This window comes from Stegostoma tigrinum, unplaced genomic scaffold, assembly GCF_030684315.1.
Source record: "Stegostoma tigrinum isolate sSteTig4 unplaced genomic scaffold, sSteTig4.hap1 scaffold_195, whole genome shotgun sequence".
Lineage (NCBI taxonomy): Eukaryota > Metazoa > Chordata > Chondrichthyes > Orectolobiformes > Stegostomatidae > Stegostoma > Stegostoma tigrinum.
In genome coordinates this window covers 135,620-156,997 of record NW_026728134.1, presented here as the reverse complement: position 1 = coordinate 156,997, position 21,378 = coordinate 135,620, and the positions used below count along the sequence as shown (strand labels likewise).

General features: G+C 44.3%; 1 long non-coding RNA gene across 2 annotated transcripts in view; it reads right to left on the bottom strand.

Annotated features, from left to right (window-relative positions):
* Positions 1 to 4,422: 4,422 nt before the first annotated feature.
* The window catches only part of LOC132207891 (uncharacterized), a 62,809-nt gene continuing 45,853 nt past the window's right edge, over positions 4,423 to 21,378 (bottom strand). For both annotated transcript variants that reach the window (XR_009443971.1, XR_009443969.1), the window contains one exon: positions 4,423 to 4,738. This is a non-coding gene — a long non-coding RNA (uncharacterized LOC132207891). The remainder of the gene's footprint in view (positions 4,739 to 21,378) is intronic.

The following is a 21,378-nucleotide window of genomic DNA, read 5'->3' as shown; positions in this document are numbered from 1 at the left end:
ACACGTGATCAATCTTAACCGAAACAACTGCGGATACTGTAAATCAGGAACAAAAACAGAAGTTACTGGAACAGCTCAACAGCTCTGGCCGCATCTGTGAAAAAAAAATCAGAGTTAACGTTTCGTGTCCGGTGACCCTTCCTCAGAACAGCAACGTTCCGGCCGGTGTTTGCACGCAGGCGCAGCGTCATTCTGACCGCCGTACGCTGGTGATTGCCGGTTTTGTCGGAGCTGGTAAAGGAACAAAGAATAAGCTATTTGGGAAACAGTGAAGGTTAGTGTGGTCTGGGAGACTTTATCACCGCTTCTGTACAACTGTAGATCCGAATTACAGCTTCTTGGTCATGCGTTTTCAGTAAACTGAAAAGGGCTGCAGGCTTCAGGCCGCGAGAGGCCCAGGTTACCGCCAGAATATTTATTGGCCCCAAAGCCCCGCGTGTTTCGGACAGAATGGTCCCTGCTTTGCACTGAGGACCTGGGGGTTGGAAGCGTTTTCTTTCTCAATGAACTACCACAGTAAATCTGTACTCCACAACTTAAAGGGCTCTCGTATCTTTTCTGACCAGAATTGGATGCAATGATTGACTGTGACCTCACCAGATCTTTATCAAGGTTCAGCATCTTTTCCGTGAGTGTGTTCTCATTACCTCTATTATTTCTTAAAGCCAGAGTCATAGAGCCTTCAGACCCTCTAGAAACAGACCCTTCAGTCCAAGCTGAACATAATCCCAAACTGAACTAGTTCCATCTGCCTGCTCCTGACCCTTCAAACTTTTCCCATTCATGTAGCTATCCAAATGCTTTTTCAATATTGTAATTATACTTGCATCCACCACACCCTTATGAAGTTCATTCCACACACAAACCACCCTTTGTGTTTTAAAAAAAAAGCCTCGTGACTTTTTTAAATGTTTCTCCTCTCACCTTAAAAATATGTCCCCTAGTTTTGAAATTCCCCACCTAAAAACAACTACCATCAACTTTATCTTTTGCTCTCATTATTTTATAAACTTCTATCAGATTGCCTTTCAACCTGCTACACTGCAATGAAGAAAGTTCCAGCCTATCTTTATAGTTGAATTGTTCCATGCCAGGCGACATCCTGGTAAGTGTTCAGAACAATGCACAGTTTGATAATATCCTTCCTATAACTGGACACAGTATTCCAGAAAAGGCCTCACCAATGTCCTGTACAACCTCAAGATAACATCCCAACTCTTTATACTCCAAGGACTGAGCAATGAAGGTAAGAATGCCAAATGCCTTTTAACCACCCTGTGGGTATATGTGATGCAATCTTTTAGAAAGAAATGTACCTGCACCCATAGGTCCCCTGTTCTCAAACACTACCTAAGGCCCTACCATTAATTGTATAAGTCCTGCCCTTGTTTGTTACACCAAAATTCAACGCCTCACATTTATTCAGATTGAATACAATATGGTTTTTTTTGAGCCCATTTGATCAAGATCCCTTTGTAATCTTAGGTAACCTTCTTCACTGTCTATTATGCCCCTATTTTGGTGTAACCCATAAACTTACGAACTGTACCTTCTATATTCTCATCCAAATCATTTATATAAAATGACAAAAGAGGATCCAGAATTGATCCTGCTGGAACCCTGCTGGTCACAGGCCCCCAGTCTGAAAAGCAACCCTCTGCCATTACTCTCTGGCTCCTGCTGTTAAGCACACACATGCACACAGACACACACCCTTTCTATTGTTCCTACATCACCTAAAACCTAGAACAGTGAGCTGCCGTTTTGTCCATCTCACAGACAAGTTTCTGTCATAGCTATGAGTTCATCAGCTTTAACTTTAAGACTCGTTGCATTGAAAAGAAAAGTTCTTCAGAGTTACTACATATTCTGATTCTCTCATCTTTCTTTTGTAATTGCTGTGCTCTCCTCACATTCAGAACGTTCCTCATCAATCCTTCTGTTTACGCTGCTACGTATAATTCCCCCACTCCCCATCTCTGTCAATATAAAGTCTCCTTTAATGGAATGAGCAAAGCTCCCTGCTGAGATCTTGATCCCTTTCCAGTTTACATTAGACCATTCTTTGTCTTTTCTACCCCGAAAGACATTCCAATTGTCCAAAAACCTGAATCCCTGAACAATTCACGAGATCTTCACCATCGATTTGTCTCCTTTAACCTTGTTCTCCCTACCTCGTTTGGCATTGGGAGTAAACAAGAAAGCACGACTCATCAAGTTTTTTCTTTAAATATTTTACCTAACTGATCAAATTCACTTTGTAGTGCTTTTAATCTTTTCCCTAAAAATGTCATTGCTATCAATGTGTACAATAATTTCTGGCCTCTCAATCTCACCTTTGACAAGAGATTTGACATGTTTCGAGACGTCCTTAATCTGAGCACAAGGCAATTAACAAACCATCCTAAATTTACACTCACTGCTATAGAATTTCCTGTTTAAGCCTCTGACAGGAGAGTCCCCTACAAAAATAATTCTATTAAATCTCCCGAAATTCTGCATAACATAAGAATCATTCCAAGTGTCGAAAAAGTGACTGGCCATTCCGTTTTCCTCAGAGAGACCACGTCCTTCAACAGTTCCAAAAGCTGAATATCTGGCAGAGGGATACCACTGGAGACATTCTTACTTATCCTAACAGTCACACATCTCTCCTAACAGTGCTGGGTCGTACAGCTGAACATATGTCGAACTCTGATGAAACTGCAGGTTCCATTAATGAAGCCCAAGATCCCACACAGTCTCCTCAATGCATTTTAGTTATGTTCTCTCTTCGATAAAGATTTGTACATAGTAACTCCCCGCTCCATGCACTTTGCGTCTGTGCCATTCAAATATATATTCCCCTTCCACGTTGTTTCCCTCAAGATGCATAAACTCACTGTGTGTTCTAAAGAAGAGATGTTTATTCAAAATATTAACTGTGGCTCCACTATTCCTGCCACTTGGAAAACAGGACAGTACAGCACCGGAAGAAGCCCTTTGGCCCACCACATCTGTTCTAATATTGATGCCACTCTGAAGTGATACAATCTGCCTGTACAGGATCTATATCCCTCTCTTCCCTGCCTGTTCATATGTCTGCCCAAGTGCCTCTTAAATGTCGTGATTGATCGTTTCTGCCTCTATCACCTCCCAAGAGAGTACATTGTGGCCGCCTATCACTTCCTGTATAAGAAACGTGCCTCATACAACTCTTTTTTTTTTTAAACTTTCCCCCTCTAACCTTAATCCATTTGCCCCTAGAATTTGTCATTTTCACCTGAGGAAAAAGGCTCAGTGTCCACTGTCTCCCTTTCAGGTCGCCCCTCAGCCCCTCGCTCTGTGTAATGATAACGATCCAAGTTTGTCCAAGCCAGGCAAAATCCTGGTAAACCTCTTCTGCAACCTTTCCGAAGCCTCCACCCTCTTCCTGTAATGTAGTGATCGAAACTGCACACATCACTCCAAAGGTGGCCGAATTACAACTTTCTATTCAGCCCCCTGACAGAAGAAAGCCAGCATGCCATAGTCCTCCTTTACCACTTTATGCATAGGTGTTGCCACTATCAGAGACCTATGGACTTGGACCTACAGATCCATCTGTATATCAGTGCTACTCAGGGTTCTTCCATTTATTGTTTACGCTCCCCTTGCAATTGGCCTCCCAGGATGCATCACCTCACAGTTACGTGTGCGTGTGTGTATGGTCTCAGGTCTGATCCTTGTGGGACAGCGCTAGCCCTGACCTCCAGTCAGAAAAACACACTCCACAACTGTTGACGGGTGAAATATCAAACAGGAGTCTTGTGTTCTGGGTTCAGCAGCATGAGCAACCTTTATGCGGAGCTCCTTAGCAATTCATTGTGGGAGATTTTCTGGTGCTGTCTCACTCCACCCAACCAAGTGTAACATTTTTATGCATTTCACATTACAGCAATGACACGCAATGTTATAATGTAATTGTTAGCCATATTTGCCTAAGCGATACATCCAGTCCAGTAAACGCATGGTTAATGGCTCTACAGAACTTGGTGCTCCCACAGTCTGTTGATGTTTAACTGTTTCCTTTATTATTTGCCTTTAGAATACCTGTTGTTAAATCACATTTCAATCCTGACAGTTTTGTACTCCTTCCCAAACATTTACCAGCTGCACCACATTAATTACGAATAACCTCAATGCTCCGTTATCACTGAGGGCTCTTCCAAATTTGGTTGGGCTTTATTTTCGCTGTTAACCCAAATTCATAAGATTAGAAATGATATTAATTTCTACTACTTATTGTAAGTTCTTTAAAATAAACTCTAACGTTACTACAGTTCTGTGACAGCTGACAGATTGGGAACAGCGGCTCTCTCACTTGACCTGAGAAATCAAACAAACAGTCTCTCTGAATTGCAGTTCCAGTTACACACTCCAGCACTCCGATGTGGCCAGTGAGTTTTGAATCAGTATTTAACTCATGGATAAATCTTTACTGCCTCTTCTCTAAACACTCTGCATCACTAATTTTCTTTACTTAGTGAGACAGCATCAATTTGAATTTCACTCTCATCTGTGGAATTCAATCTCTTCACAAATTTACCATGTCATTAAAAGAAACTTGTTTATATTCTTCAAATTTCTAGGCGCCATAACCGCATCTTCACTCTATTTTGTAATCTGTTTCTGCCACTTTTCCGTTGATCACTGGGTGGCCCTTCTGCAGTCCTAATTACTGCGTTTTTACAGCCATCTTTTGTCCCCGCTCCTGGCTCTGTAATGAGAAGGTTAAATTGTGAATTGTGTGCAGCACATGACTCTAGGAGTGATAGTGATAGAAATGGGCTTCGTGGCAGTATGGAAAGGGAAGGGGTGAAGCTGGCTGTGGCAGGCATGCAGCAGACTGAAATAAGAATGAGAGTGAATTGATTAATATGGACCCCAATAAGTATTACATATAATCAAGCCTGAATTATGGGCTTAGGACAAAGGCCAGTGAGGTTTGAATATGAATAATTCCCAAAGCGGGTGATGGCGGTGGCCACCAGCCTGTAAAGAACAGGAACCCAACACAACTTGCCATAAGGGTGAATGGTTGTGTTTGGACTTTGTATACCTTCAGTTGGAACCACTGCTTCCACTTTGGCCCCCACTTTTTCATATCTACAAGAGCGCATATCTCACTGTAATAATCACCTAGTAGGGGCTGACCCATCGTGGTCACAGTGGCACATGATGGGATAATACTTTCACCAGGACCTGATCTCCTGGATTAGGAATGCCAGCTCAGATGTTGCTATGCTCCCTTTCTAAATCTCTGATTCTCTGTCCGTCTCCAACTTCCCCTCACCGCTCATGCAGCTGTTTTGCCAGTTCTCTCTCAGATTGTTTCACCCTATTATTTCCATCGCACGTTTCCAGTTGTTCTCCTACCACACCCTCCCGCAGCTGAATAGCCTGTCTAGTCACAAATTCAAAAGGGGGTCAACCTCAGTTTCATTCGAATAGTGGGATGTACTCTAAACCATCCTTGCCTTGTCTCTTTCAGGGTCTTAGACCAGTTTCCAGTGTTTGGTTAATTTGTTCGACGTGAACTTTGGGGCTGGTACGGGAGATGGAATCTCCATTTAGTACCTAACAGCACACGTACTGTTTAATTACTTTCCCTGTAAATGTGTCCCTTTTTGAGAATTTGCAGGGGAATGCTTCCACGCACCCAGTAAATCTCGGGTGAGGCGGCCATGTAAAATTACTGATAGCGTGCGGGGATGTGCAGGCTCAATCTGTTAACCATGGTAGTTGTGGGGTTACAGGGATAGGGTGGACTGGGTCCCTCTTCAAAGGGTCTGTGTGGACTTGATGGGCTGAATGACCCATCCCAAATGTCGGGATTCTACAATCTATGATCTAAGAAAAGACTGGATCAGCTGGGTTAGAGACCGGATCGACTGGGTGTGTACTCATTGGAATTTAGTAGAATGAGGAGGGTATGGCATAGAAACATAAAATTCTAATGAGCCTGGATGGGCTAGGCGTAGGAAGAGTATTCCGGATGATGTGGAAATCTCAAACTGGGGGTCACAGTCTAAGAATAAAGCCTTTGGGACTGAGATGCAGAGCAATCCCTTCACCAAGAATGTGAACCTGTGGAATTCTCTCCCACAGAAAGCTATTGGGGCAAATGAATTAGATATATTCGAGAGGGAGCTGGTTGTTTCCCCTTATGGCTTAAGGAAGGAAGGAGTATGGAGAGAGGGTAGGAATGTTATGCTGAGATTACACAATCAGTCATGATCATACTGAATGGTTGTGCAGGCTCAAAGGGTCAAATAGCCAACTCCTGCATCTACTTTTCTGTTTCTATATGTTTAGACATTCAGCATTTATTTTTCTGGGGTCGGGAACCCGTTGAATCCATCTGCAATTGTTCCCATTAGCCCCCTGGGTTATGGCTACTGTCTGCATTTAATCTTTTCCCTGACACTGTGTGCAGAGTCTTCGATAACACTTTATTATATCATCCCCTACTCCAGGCCACCACCAGCAATGAGGCATCTGATATTGCATTTTATACCACCCAGCATGGGCCAGCCGATGGTATGTGGTGGCACTGTCTGATCCTATGTCTTCCTGATTCCATCTTGTCCTCTCATTGCCCCACCCTTTTCCCATTCACATTTCTCGTGTTGTGGGGCTGTTTCTTGAAATGTCTTCAAACTTACTTTTCTTCCTCCAGTAACTGCTGCCACTGCCACTTCCTCAAATATCTGTACTGTTTCAGTAAGTATTTTAGCTGCCTGACCCGCATACTCATTGCCCTGTTGTTGTGGGGTTTCTACTTTCCTGTGAGCTCTAATCTTCATTACTGCTGCTTCAGTCACAAAATTAGCTGCTTCCATCAACTCTTTAATCTGGTCTTCGTGCTGTATGTGGCCTCCAGACAAGGTGACGTACCCGCGCTGAGGCCAGGCCAATATATGGTCGTGAACTATACCAAAGTCATCAGGACTGTCTGTGTATATGTTGACTCTCTGGCTCCTGGCTGATGTCAGGGCTTTTAGTAGTTGTGCCAGTTCTGAACATTTTCCGCATAATTCCTACAATAATTAAACAACCCTCAAGTTTGCCTTTTTCCTTTCACGGTGTGTGACTGGGTAGTTGAAAATCGCATTCTTTTGTTTTTGCGGGACTATCCTGTGTCCCTACCTGACTGATATCCCAGACAAATCACTCCCTGTCATTCCAATTTGCTTTCTGTGGTTTAATTTTAAGCCCTGCCTGGCACATGTGACTCAATACTCTATTGAAGATCCAGATATGCTCTTTCTGACTGACTGAGGTGATGAGGTCTTGGTAAGATCAGTTTGGCTAATTCCGTGAACCATACGTCAGTGGAATATGGCTGGAATATTGTGGAATTGCCAGAACAACTGGGAACATGTGTGCTGTTTTCCTCAGAGTATTCTTATTCTGGGATTCCAGGTCCACAGGTACAGATCTGGACTGAGATAGTATCCTGTTGCGATTTCAGCCTGTTAAGTACAGTGTGCTTTTGCTACTGTAGGATACTGTTCAGAGACAGATGTGTTCAGGGAGGTATAATCAATAGGGAGGCAATCTGAGTCATCAGGCTTCAGTGAATTAGTTTGGGATGCTATAGTATCAGTGATAATGGGAACTGCAGATGCTGGAGAATCCAAGGTCATAAAATGTGAGGCTGGATGAACACAGCAGGCCAAGCAGCATCTCAGGAGCACAAAAGCTGACGTTTTGGGCCTAGACCCTTCATCAGAGAGGGGGATGGGGTGAGGGTTCTGGAATAAATAGGGAGAGATGGGGAGGCGGACCGAAGATGGAGAGAAAAGAAGATAGGTCGACAGAGTTTAGGTAGGGAGGGGATAGGTCAGTCCAGGGAAGACGGACAGGTCAAGGAGGTGGGATGAGGTTAGTAGGTAGATGGGGGTGCGGCTTGGGGTGGGAGGAAGAGATGGGTGAGAGGAAGAACATGTTAGGGAGGCAGAGACAGGTTGGACTGGTTTTGGAATGCAGTGGGTGGAGGGGAAGAGCTGGGCTGGTTGTGCGGTGCAGTTGCGGGAGGGGACGAACTCGGCTGGTTTAGGGATGCGGTGGGGGAAGGGGAGATTTTGAAGCTGGTGGAGTCCATGTTGATACCATTGGGCTGCAGGGTTCCCAAGCGGAATATGAGTTGCTGTTCCTGCAACCTTCGGGTGGCATCATTGTGGCACTGCAGGAGGCCCATGATGGACATGTCATCTAAAGAATGGGAGGGGGAGTGGAAATGTTTGGTGACTGGAAGGTGCAGTTGTTTGTTGCGAACTGAGCGGAGGTGTTCTGCAAAGCGGTCCCCAAGCCTGCGCTTGGTTTCCCCAATGTAGAGGAAGCCACACCGGGTACAGTGGATGCAGTATACCACATTGGCAGATGATCCCCTGTTCTCAATTCCTCCGCCTCCACCGCATCTGCTCCCACGATAAGACATTCCACTCCCGCACATCCCAGATGTCCAAGTTCTTCAAGGACCGCAACTTATCCCCACAGTAATCGAGAACGCCCTTGACCGCGTCTCCCGTATTTCCTGCAACACATCCCTCACACCCCGCCCCCGCCACAACCGCCCAAAGAGGATCCCCCTCGTTCTCTCACACCACCCCACCAACCTCCGGATACAACGCATCATCCTCCGACACTTCCGCCATCTACAATCCGACCCCACCACCCAAGACATTTTTCCATCCCCACCCCATCTGCTTTCCGGAGAGACCACTCTCTCCGTGACTCCTTTGTTCGCTCCACACTGCCCTCCAACCCCACCACACCCGGCACCTTCCCCTGCAACCGCAGGAAATGCTACACTTGCCCCGACACCTCCTCCCTCACCCCTATCCCAGGCCCCAAGATGACATTCCACATTAAGCAGAGGTTCACCTGCACATCTGCCAATGTGGTATACTGCATCCACTGTACCCGGTGTGGCTTTCTCTACATTGGAGAAACCAAGCGGAGGCTTGGGGACCGCTTTGCAGAACACCTCCGCTCGGTTCGCAACAAACAACTGCACCTCCCAGTCGCCAACCTTTTCCACTCCCCCTCCCACTCTTTAGATGACATGTCCATCATGGGCCTCCTGCAGTGCCACAATGATGCCACCCGAAGGTTGCAGGAACAGCAACTCATATTCCGCTTGGGAACCCTGCAGCCTAATGGTATCAATGTGGACTTCACCAGCTTCAAAATCTCCCCTTCCCCCAACGCATCCCAAAACCAGCCCAATTCGTCCCCTCCCCCCACTGCACCACACAACCAGCCCAGCTCTTCCCCTCCACCCACTGCATCCCAAAACCAGTCCAACCTGTCTCTGCCTCCCCAACCTGTTCTTCCTCTCAGCCATCCCTTCCTCCCACCCCAAGCCGCACCCCCATCTAACTACAAACCTCATCCCACCTCCTTGACCTGTCCGTCTTCCCTGGACTGACCTATCACCTCCCTAGCTCCCCACCTATACTCTCTCCACCTATCTTCTTTTCTCTCCACCTTCGGTCCGCCTCCCCATCTCTCCCTATTTATTCCAGAACCCTCACCCCATGCCCCTCTCTGATGAAGGGTAAGGCCCGAAACGTCAGCTTTTGTGCTCCTGAGATGCTGCTTGGCCTGCTGTGTTCATCCAGCCTGACATTTTATTATCTTAGTTTGGGATGCTGTCGGTCTGACAATTACCTGCTTCGGCCAATTGTTCATGATCACAATTGCTGCCTCCTCAGCCCCAGCTTTGATGGGGTATTGTTTTTGTGGTGGAATGAGAGGGCCCTTGATCTTTTCCAGGGTTTACAGATAATAACCCATGTTCCTGCTTGTGATTGGGTCCCAAGTGTAACTTCCCAGATTGCCTGACTGTCCCAGTCTCCCTACAGTGTCGCTACTCTGGAGATGCAGCCTTCTTTTTCCTCCTTCCCATGTCCTGCTTGGAGGGTCCCCCGTCGTAGTTCGGGAATCTACAACGTGAGATGCTCCTCATTGTTTTCAGAAATCAACCCCCAGAATGTCACGTTCCCAATCTGCATCTGAAAAGGTTCACTTCATCTATCACTGAGTCATCGAGATGTGCCGCATGGAAATGGACCCTTCAGTCCAAGTCTTCTATGCCGAGCAAACATCCTAAATTCATTCAGTCCCATGTGCCAGCATTTGGCCCACATCACTTTAAACCGTTCTTGTTCATATACCCATCCAGATGACTTTTAAATGTTGTAATTCTACTTTCATCGACTGCTTCCTCTGGCAGCTCATTACATACATACACCACCCTCTGTGTGAAAACATTGCTCCTTTAAATCCCTTTTAACTCTTTTCCTCTCATCTTAAACCGATACCCTCCGGTTTTGGACTCCCAACCCTGGGAAAAAGATCTTGACCATTCACCCCAATCCATGCCCATCATGACATAGAAGCCTCTGTAAGCACTGACTCCCCACCTCTTTTCTCCCCCCCCTCCTCGTGCCCCCCAGCCCCAGCCGACAACATTGCAGGGAAAATAGCCCCAACCTATTCAGCTTCTCCCTTCTGATCAAACCCACCAATCATGGCAACGTCCTTGTAAATATTTTCTGAACCTTTCAAGTTTCACAACATCCTTCCTGTAACAATGAGATCAGAATTCAATGCACTATTCTAAAAGTGGCCTAAGCAATGCCCAATATGTCTGCACCGTGACACACTAACTCCTAGATTCAAGACTCTGACCTATGAAGGCACACGTACCAAATGCCTTCCTCCCTCCCTTGTCGACCTGCAACTCCACTTTCAAGAAACTATGAACTTGCACTCCAAGATCTCTTTGTGCAGCAACACTCCCAGGGACTTCCCATTAAATCCATAACTTCTGCACTGATTTGCCTTCCTAAAATGCAACACCTCACATTAATCTAAATTAACCTCCATCTGCCACTCCTCAGCTTATTGGCCCATGTGGTAAGGATGTGATTGTACTCTGGAGATCACCTCCTTCACTATTCACTACACCACTGCTTTTGATGTTATCTGCAAACTTTACCTCCTATATTCACATGCAAATCATTTGCGTAAATGACAATAAACAACGTCCTTTTGTCCGTCACTGTCTGTCCAAGGTTTAACTTTGATCCACAACGGTGCCATAGGCACTGCCTTCTCACACTTCCAGGTCATCCCACACATTGTTGTCCCTCTGCCCATAAATGGGTGTTTTGTCATCCAACCCATTTGAGTCAGTGTTATCGTCCTTCCCTTCCTATAACAACCATCTTGACCTTTTGCTTTAAGCCCTCGTGTAAGAGCTGCCACCTTTGCTTGTTCCCATTTCTCATTGGTCATATTTCTGATGGAGGCTGTCAGAGTTACAGCTGCCTTCTCATATTGACATATTTTTCTTGTCTATTCCACCAGGGTCTCTGCTCTGGTTTTAGGGCGCCCAGGTCTTAACCCTTCCTGATCATCTTCATGATCAGTTTCTTTTTGCAATCCAATACAATTTGTAACAACCACCCCTCGAGGCCTTTTTTTTTTGTTGTTGTCCTTAGATAGGGCCCATTCAGAATCCGTTTTGGCCACCTTGGGCTTATGCTTCCCCTCGTGCCCCACTTTTCCACCACGATGTCCTGCTGTGCGGTTCAACCCCTCCCAGGTGTGGATGAGGTCTGTCAATTGTCCACTGAATTCAGCACAGCTCCCTTCTCCCTCATTGTTCTTATTATATTGCCAAGAGCGATTCTGGGGTTTACTGTCTGCCTAAAGTGTGGTAAATATTGAAGATACTTACGTGATTAGGATCCACAGCTGATCACTGACTGGTTTAATATTCTGCTCACAGAGCAGAATGTTGGAGGAGAAATATAAAAGAGGGGCCGAGAGACAATTAGTCGATATTCATGGTGCCTGTTAAACTGTACAGTGAAATATATTTACTTTGATTCATGGATTTGATAATAATGAAACATATTCTGTGATTATTAGAATACAGAAGAACAAAGTGTGACATTTTAAACTTCACTTAATAATAACTTGACATTCATTTTATATATCTACAGAGCTGAAAGTAGACTGATTATTAAAGTGATATTAATGTGATCACAGCAAAAAAAATCATTAGGAGCTAACAATAATTAACAAAATAAGCAATATGATTATTTGCACTAATTCTTGTATTGAAAATCCAGCCTTGTTTAATGTTTCTAAAATACTACGCTAGTCATTGTAATTCAAGAATACAGTAACAATGATGTCAATTAAAAAGAAGACTTTAATTTTAGCTTCACTGTGATAATGGACCAATGCAATAATTGGATGACTGCACTGTAAACTGTAAAGATATATAATATCGGCTCTGAGAAAAATAATTTGGTTTACAAGGTGTTCTGTACTCGGAATAATTAGAAATTAATTGTGATTATGAATTAGCCATTTAAAAGATCATTACTGTAATTGGCTAAAAATATTTACATTTTGCTAAGATAATCGGACCAAGGAGCATACAGGTTGAAAATGTGTTTATTCAACAGAATACACAAGAGAGAGTTTTCCCCAGGAACTAATTGTAAATACACAGCTCAAAGTAGCTTGAAAAATATATAGAAGCCAAATGATCATTGAATTGAAAAAGATTACATAGTTATAACTGACAGTTTAAAAGTCCAAGTATTTTGGCTACATGTTCATGTTGTTCATAGAGGCAACATGTGGATCAAAGTTAAACCTGGATGGACAGTCGGGGACAAAAGGATGCTGCTTTTTGTCATTTACATCAATGGTTTGACTGTGAATGTCGGAGGTAGGTTTGCAGATGACATCAGAATAAGTGGCAGATTTTCATGTTGGGATTCTTGTCTGTTTAACTATAATCTGTTCTGTTCTCAGTGTAAGAGGCTCTTCTTGTGCATGATGGGCTGTCACTAACAGTGTAATTTACCCGAGAGTCCTGGGATCAGGTTTCCTTTGCCTGCAAATCAGGCGGCCAGTAAACTATGCACCGGCTTTTCTTTGGCGCAGCAGAGATTCATTTCTCAGTGAATAAGTGTTCGATCATAAAGTTATTTCACTCAGAATGGTTTCTAGCACACACCATCCACCAGTGTATCTGGAAAGTTTTTTTTTCTGAACAATTCCAATCTCTACCTGTCGATCTGATGGTACTTGTCAGTTTTATGAGAATTCAACCCTTTGTTGCTGAGCTATTTTTGTAAATGATTCGGTAAATCTATTGCTTCACTGTGGAGTCTGAAGTCGTTATGAGCCGGTTTCACCAGTTCGCCACACTAACTTACCCCGTCTGTCTGTATTGTACTTTTTTTAGCATTATCTTATCAGCAAATTCTTTCATTAAAGTGACGAGGAGTGATTTTTTTTTTTACGTGACTTTTTTTTTCTGTTTAGCATTTTGATTTAAAACATAAGACAATGGTTTGTATTTGTGAGGGGGTGATATTGCTGTGTGCAACAGCCTGTCATTTATGGGATTACGTTCCCTAGAACACAGTGTTCTTTTGTCTCCAAATTACACATGATGTTACTGGAGCACCTGGAAAAAGGATGTGTTCATTGCAGTGTGAATTCCATCAATGTACTTTGTAGAACCTTCTGAAGCCAGAGATACACAAATGTGTGTAGATTTGTTTTCCACACTTAAGGAAGCAATCATTAGCATTTGAGTGATTGTAACACAGGGGCACCAGACTCATTCTTGCAACTGGAGATTATAATGAGGTGCGACTGAGTAGGCTAAATCTGGATATCCTGTATTGCATGTGAATAAAGAGGTGTTCTGTTTGCACTGTATGTTATTACCAAAGACAGTGACAGGATACATGTTGGCAGCTATCTTTGCTGATAGGAATGTAACGTTATGGATCAGTCTGAAAGTGGTAGAACAGCCTGAGTGCCTGAGATAAGCAGAAATATCTTCACTCAAATACCTGTGAATCTGTGATCATGTCCACCTCAAGAAGTGAATCTGACCACATTCCAAAAAATGGTTTGCAATGTTTGTGATGCTAAGGGGATCAAAACACGTTGCAAAAACTGGATGAGTGCTGAGAAGTCAACAGTGATGTGACTCACATGAAGTGTGGATGCTGGCAAATTGAAACAAAACAGAAAATGCTGCAGAAACCTCGCCAATCTGGCAGCACATGTGGAGAGAGAAACAGAGTTCAGGTTTCAGGTCTGATGTGATTCTCCTTTGGAACAAACAATGTTAAACTGCAGGATAATAAAATGTGAGGCTGGATGAACACAGCAGGCCCAGCAGCATCTCAGGAGCACAAAAGCTGACGTTTTGGGCCTAGACCCTTCATCAGAGAGGGTCTAGGCCCAAAACGTCAGCTTTTGTGCTCCTGAGATGCTGCTGGGCCTGCTGTGTTCATCCAGCCTCACATTTTATTATCTTGGATTCTCCAAATCTGCAGTTCCCATTATCAATGTTAAACTGCAAGTCAGGCTCCAGGTGTGAAATAATGTAAATCTGACTCAGTCTCTGAAGAAGGGTCGAGGTCCGAACCGTCAGCCTTCCTGCTCATCTGATGCTGCTTGGCCTGCTGTGTTCATCCAGGTCTACACCTTGTTATCTCTATCTCCTGAAGTTCTTTTTCAGAGAAGCAATCTTCCCGTTTGTTTGATTGTGGCACTGAGAGTGCACTACTGAAACAGAAAAGACGCTTTCTGTGTCTCGGTGATGTCTGGGTATAGTGTCTGTTGTTCATTGCTGAGACTGGACGGGAGTTCTGATACACTGGAATCTTCAATTGAAAATTCTGTTTTTTTTTTGTTGAAGATCAGGAAGGCTTTCTCCTACGCAGGGAATCAGGGCACGATCACTGATCTTCGCTGACCATGACAGGACTCAAACCTAGAGGCTATTTTTTGTGATTAACACAGTCAGATGTGCTCGACCGTACTCAAACAGTCCTGTCTTTCCCCACGCCCCAGCTTCATGATTCTGAGTAAGAGGATCTCAATGTAGACACATTCCCTATATATGGGACAAACCGGCATAGATCCACTATCCACATTTTCCCTCAGAACACATTCCTGACAAAATATTTAGTTATAGTGAAGGTTAGACTGCTTGAAGTGTCGTCACTGTTCTCACAGAAGTAATTGAACTGTGTTGTCTCGATAGTTCATTTTAATCATTTATGGATGTGCCTGTAGTTTTCATTTCAAGTGGGATCTAGAATGTATCAGTCCTTAGAGGTGTTTCTGAGGAAACATGTCACTGTTTTCAGGGAGCTCCTTGGGAAATGTATCAGTGTTTTCTCGGGGTGGGGGGGCGGTGCGGGGGGGAGAATGTCAGTGTTTATGGGGACGATCAAAATGTGCCTGTGGAAAGGTGTCAGTGTTTATTGAGAACCTCCGGTGAGTGTATGATTATTTACAGAGTGTCTGTGGGGAATGAGTATCGGATTCTGGTTTGCAGAACTTTCCTGATGTCTAAGCGGCTCCCAAACCTGTGATTCTGAACACTAGATTTATTTATGGGGATGTGAATGAGGAGACTTTAGACAAGTATTTAAGGGCAAAGGAATCTCTCTTTATTTAGTAGCATAAAGGTAATTAGAATTTAAGAAATGGGTATCTCAGTAAATTCTATGAAGTTAATACAATACACTATGGAAAGAGACCACCACTATTAGACATTATTTACTGACACACAGAAAACAAGCATTTACACTGTCTGCCTGAATTGCTCCCAATAGGGTCCCAATGCACTGCCACCGATGTTGGAATTTGGGATCTCAGGGTTTCTGCTCCCATCCCAGAATGTGATTTTTCAAGTCCCAGTGGTCCCTCTGGATTACCACACCTAGAGCCTGGATGAAGACTTGGGACTGTGTGGGTTTGTACGTTTGGGTTGAGTCGGCTGATGCGCAAAGGTGTGTTTTGGTGAGTAGCCATTTCTGTTCACCTTTTGGGTTCTCACCTCAGGTTGTGACTGAGGACTCGTGGCTTCGGTGAAGTCAATGATTGCTTGTGCTGGTCAGTGTCTGGTTTGGATGGCCTGGGTCAGGTTTTTGCTGATGGTGTTCTCAGTTCAGAAAGTTTGGATCCCGTGTTCGGAAGCTCTTTGTTCAGTTTCCTCCTCCCATAAGATCGGGGCTGGCAGTTATACTGACTGAGAGTCCCATTAACTTCACACCAGATTTGTAGTTTTCACTCTGCTCTTGATGTTCTTTTCTGAGGTTAATTAGCTTTCCGATGGTTAGAGCGTGTGTGAATGGATTGGAATGTCAAGTATCTCTGTAGGCTCCGTACTATCTGTGCTGCATAGCCCGAGGTGTAAAAGCTGTCTTGGATCAGTTCCTTTTGGATCAGGGTCTGTTGGTTTCGGTTAATTGTCCTTTAAGTGAGGAGGTGCAACATGGGATTCCAGGCCGAACAATAATTTTCTGAAGAAGGGTCTAGGCCCGAAACGTCAGTTTTCCTGCTCCTTTAATGCTGCTTGGCCTGCTGTGTTCATCCAGCTCCACACCCTGTTATCTCAATAAACCCACACAGCAATCTCCGTTCCCAGGCATGATTATTGTGTTGTGTCTTTCTCGCAGATTCAGTCCAACTGTCTCTTTGAAAAGTTTGGAAGTCTAGGATTCTGCCCAGAAACGCAGGATTGGTCGAAATGTTTTACTGTTGTCGATTTTTAAACTGGGTCCTGCTTGAATCAGCACTTGTGCAGGTTTCCCAGTGAGTGTGTCAATATTCACAGTGAGCCTGTGGTTAATGAGTCAATATCTATAGAATTTTTCCAGTGATTGTGTGGGGTGCTATTTACAGAATGATCACTTGGAACTATCTCAGTACCCCAGGGAGTTGCTGGGGAGTTTGTCCTCACTGCAGTGAGTGAAAGGTATTTAAGGTATCCTTGGGGAGTGTGACAGTATTGGCAGTGTGTCTGGGGTATTCATTCAATATATACAGTGGGTCCAGAGGGACTTTGTCATTATTTACTTGGGGGTCCCTGGTAGTGTATCACTATTTACAGCGGGGGTGTTCGGGGAGATTCTGATGTTAATACAGTATCCCTGGGGAGTGCGTCAGTATTTACAGGGAATCGTGACAGCATTTTGATGGATCCCATGCAGAGGAGATTGAGGGGTAACCCGACAGGTTTAAAAGTCCTGAGCGGTATTGATAAAGTGAATGGCAGATTGCAATTCAAGAGGGTGGGGATTTCAAGGCTGGGTCATACTTACCAGGGGAGAGGAGAAAGATTTTAATAAATGCATGGAATTTTATTTTTGTTTACACAGGGTTCATGTACGGGATGGCCTTCCGGAGGAAGTACTGGGTGCGGGTACAGTTACAGCATTTAAAAGGCAGTTGGGTAAGTACATGAATAAGAAATATTCAGAGGGGCACGTCCCACATTCCTGTGCTTGGTCACAGTTCAGTTTGGGTTTATGGTTGGCATGGACTGGTTGGACTGAAGGATCTGATTCTAGGCAATATGGTTCTGTATCTCTAAAAGCAGTATCCTCAGGGAAGTCAGGATGAGTGTGTTAATATTTACAGGGGTTCCAGAGGGGATGCATCAGTATTTACAGCATGTCCTGGGAGGATTTTCAGCATTTCCTGGGTGTTTCTGGGGAGGGCCTTAATATTTAAAGGGCATTCCTGAGAAGTGTGACGGACTTTTACAGGAAATCCCAGGAGAGTGCATCAATATTTACAACAAATCCATTGGGAGTGTGTTAACAATTTCTGGGAACCTGACTGGGAGTGTTTCAGTATCTACAGGAGGGACTGGGGAGTGAGTAATGTTGACAGGGAATTTGTGCACGATGTGTTAGTATGTTGAGGGGTCTCTGGGCAGTATATCAGTATCTGCAGCGAATCCAAAGGGAACGTGTCAATAATTACTGGGTGTTCCAGATGGAATACAACAGTCTGTACAGTGCGTCTCCAGGGAAGTCTGTCAGCATTTACAGCCGGTCTAGGGTGACTCTGGTGATAACGTGGTGTGAGGCTGGATGAACACAGCAGGCCCAGCTGCATCCGAGGAGCAGGAAAGCTTGACATTTCAGGTTGGGACCCTTCTTCTGATGTTGTTTACTTGAGTTCAGTGGGACTGTCAGTATTTACAGGCGATCTTTGTGTGCGTGTCAGTATTTTAAAAAGTGTTCCAATGTAATGAGGTAGAGTTCACAAGGAATCACCAAGAAGGGTGTCAGTTTGTAGAGGCTTCTCATAAGGAAATTGTTAGTATTTGCCAGGATTCTCACAGGGTGTATTTCACAGAATGTTGTTGACAGTGTGTCATCGTTTACATAAGATGGTGTCCATGTTTACATGGGTCCGGTGGTGGTGTGTCTGCGTAATAGGCTTCCACAGAGAGACCACAGTGAGTCTCCAGTGACTGACGGTAATTTTCAGGTGTGTCCAAGGACAGTTTCAGGAATTTGTGCCTTTGGGAGTGTGTTCATAATTATAAAGGATTTGTGGGGTAATGAGTCAGTGTGTATAGAGATTCCCCAGTGAGCGTGTTCGTATTTACACAGTGGGTGCAGGTGCAGCAGGGGTTGAAGAAGGCAAATGGTATGTTGGCCTTAATAGGGAGAGGATTCGGGGAGATCTTGCTGTATTTGTGCAGGGCCGTTGTGAGACTGTATCTGGAGTACGATGTACAGTTTTGGCTTCTGTTATCTGAAGAAGGATGTCCTGACCATAGAGGCAATGCTTACCAGACTGATACCAGGTTGGACTGACACATGAAGAGACGTTGGATTGATTAGGAGAGTATTCAATGTTTATGAAAATGAGGGTGGATCTCATGAAAATGTACAAAATTCTGACAGGTCTAGACATAATAACAGTAAGAGCAATATTCCCGATGACTAAAGAATCTGGAAGCAGGGCTTACAGTCTGAGGACACAGGATAGGCCACTTAGAACTGAAATGAGGAAAAATGTCTTTGCCAGAGATTTATTTTTCACTCATTCATGGGATGAAGACGTCTCTGGCTAGGCAGCATTTATTGCTCGTCCCTAATTGCCCAGAGGGCAGTTAAGAGTCAACCACTTTGTTGTGGCTTGGAATCACATGTAGGCCAGCACAAGTAAGGATGGCAGTGTCCTTCCCTGAAGGACATTAATGAACCTGATGGGTTTTGTCAATAATCAACACTGGATTCATGGTCATCATTAAACCCCAAATTCCAGGTATTTGTTGAATTCAAATTCCACCCTGTGCCATGGTGGGATTTGAATCCAGGTCCCCAGAACCTATATTCACCAGAATATTATCTGGCTCTGTTGTTTAATAGTTCAGTAATAATGCCACTGGGCCATTGCCTCTGTGTCTGTGGAATTCACTGCCACAGAAAGTGGTTGAGGCCAAACCATTCAATGTTTCCAAGAAGAAGTTTAATCGAATTACGGGAATAAAGAGAGCACATGATATTAGGGAGTCAGCTGGATCAGAGGCCCGAGTTCGAGAACCAGCCATGGTCATAGTTATTGGTAGCACAAGTTTGAGTGGGCAGATATCTTCTACTTTTACTCCTTATTCATATTTATGTTCTTACGTATGTTAAGGGGCCCCAGTGAGCAGGCCAGGATGTTAAAGGGACCATGGGGAATGTGTTAGTATTTACGGTGGGGTCCCATGGTGTCCTGGGGATTGCATCAGTTTTTACTGTGGGTCTCAGCGAGTGTGTTGGTGTTTCCAGTGGGTTCCAGGGGTCCTGGGGATTGCATCAGTATTTATGGCGGGTCCCAGGGGATGCATCGGTCTTTCATGGGTATGTACAGAGTGTAGCACCATACTGGATGAACTGAAGCTGCTTCCACTTTTACAAGGGTCTCAGCTCGTGGTAGGCGGGTGTAGTGTGTGACTTTAAAAAGGTTATTTTGTCATTTATTTTTTGAAGATTGCTTGTAAAGGCAGAAGTGGGAAGTGTTTCAGGGGTTTTAGGAGGCCTTTAGGTTTTTTGTTTTAAAAGAAACTTAACAATGAAAGAGGAGTGGCCAGTTCAGGCTCTCTAGTTATATTTCAGCTGGAGCAGCCATGAGGTTTGTGCGTCCAGAAGGTTTGCAAGCTTCAGTAAATAATTCCTAACTGGCTTTCTCGGAAATCTCTCTCTGGATGTTGTTCCCTTCTGCCTTTAAGAATCTGTGTTTGAAATTACCTTTTAGCCAACGGGTGTGTTTATGGGATGTGACAAGATTGGAGCAGTTAATTTGTAATAGTTACTGTATTGGGTGTGTTAGGCTTTCCGATATTTTGTTATTCTAAATTCCACTTTCTTCTGTTCATGTTTTAATTGTCGTGTTTAAATAAATTTGTTTTGCTTCAAACCAAGTGCATCATACCTGGAACACCCACATGACATCTGCCTCTTAAAATAAGAAAGTTAGGGTCGAAAGGTAAGTGTGGAGTTGGAAGAACACAGCAGGCCAGGCAACATCAGAGGAGCAGAAAAGTTGGCATTTCAGGTTGGAATAATGGGAACTGCAAATGCTGGAGAATCCAAGATAACCAAGTGTGGGGCTGGATGAACATAGCAGGCCAAGCAGCATCTTAGGAGCACAAAAGCTGACGTTTTGGGCCTCGACCCTTCATCAGAAATGGCCCCTTTTCTGATGAAGTTTCTCGGCCTGAAACGTCAGCTTTTGTGCTCCTAAGATGCTGCTTGGCCTGCTATGTTCATCCAGCCCCACACTTGGTTATCCTTCTGACTATCTCAAAATTAGGGTTTCGGCTCCTTTGTTAAAATCTTGTGAGGAAATTCCCGCCTGGCCCATAACAGATTGGGCGCTCTTGCCACAATAATTCTACAATTCCACTTTGGGTTTCGGGTTAATTGACTCCAGGGTGGTGAGTGGTTGTTGTCAGTGTCTTTTGGTTCGGGTGTTGCATTCCCTTGGTTTAAACAGGGGGTGCCTTGTGTAGGAATGGCTCTTTCAGTCATCACTCAGATTTCTGGGGGTGGAAGCAGTGACTTTGGGGTCTTTGCAAAAAGTGACCACGGCAAAGCTGTTGGAATTGGCAGACAGGCTGGAGTTGGGGTTACCCTCGTCTGTGAGGAAAGGGAAGGGACTGACAACACTCTTTGGAAATGGCTAGGATTCAGTTGCAGATGAAGCAGCTTGGACAGGAAAAAGAACTCAAACAGCCTGGATTCTGGTTAAAAGCAGAGGAAGGAGGAAAGAAAAGAATCACCCTAGCAGATAATGTGGATAGTCAAAATCTCTTTCTCCAGTGAAAAAAATGTCAAATACTTGGGTGCCCGGCATGGAGGAAATTTCAAATGAGATCTGTGGGGCGCATGAATGAAGTTGTGTGGGATTGAGACAAATGCAATAAACAGGCAGAGGATCGAGGGATATGGACAATGTGCAGGCAGATGGCATTAGTTTAGAATAACATTGTGG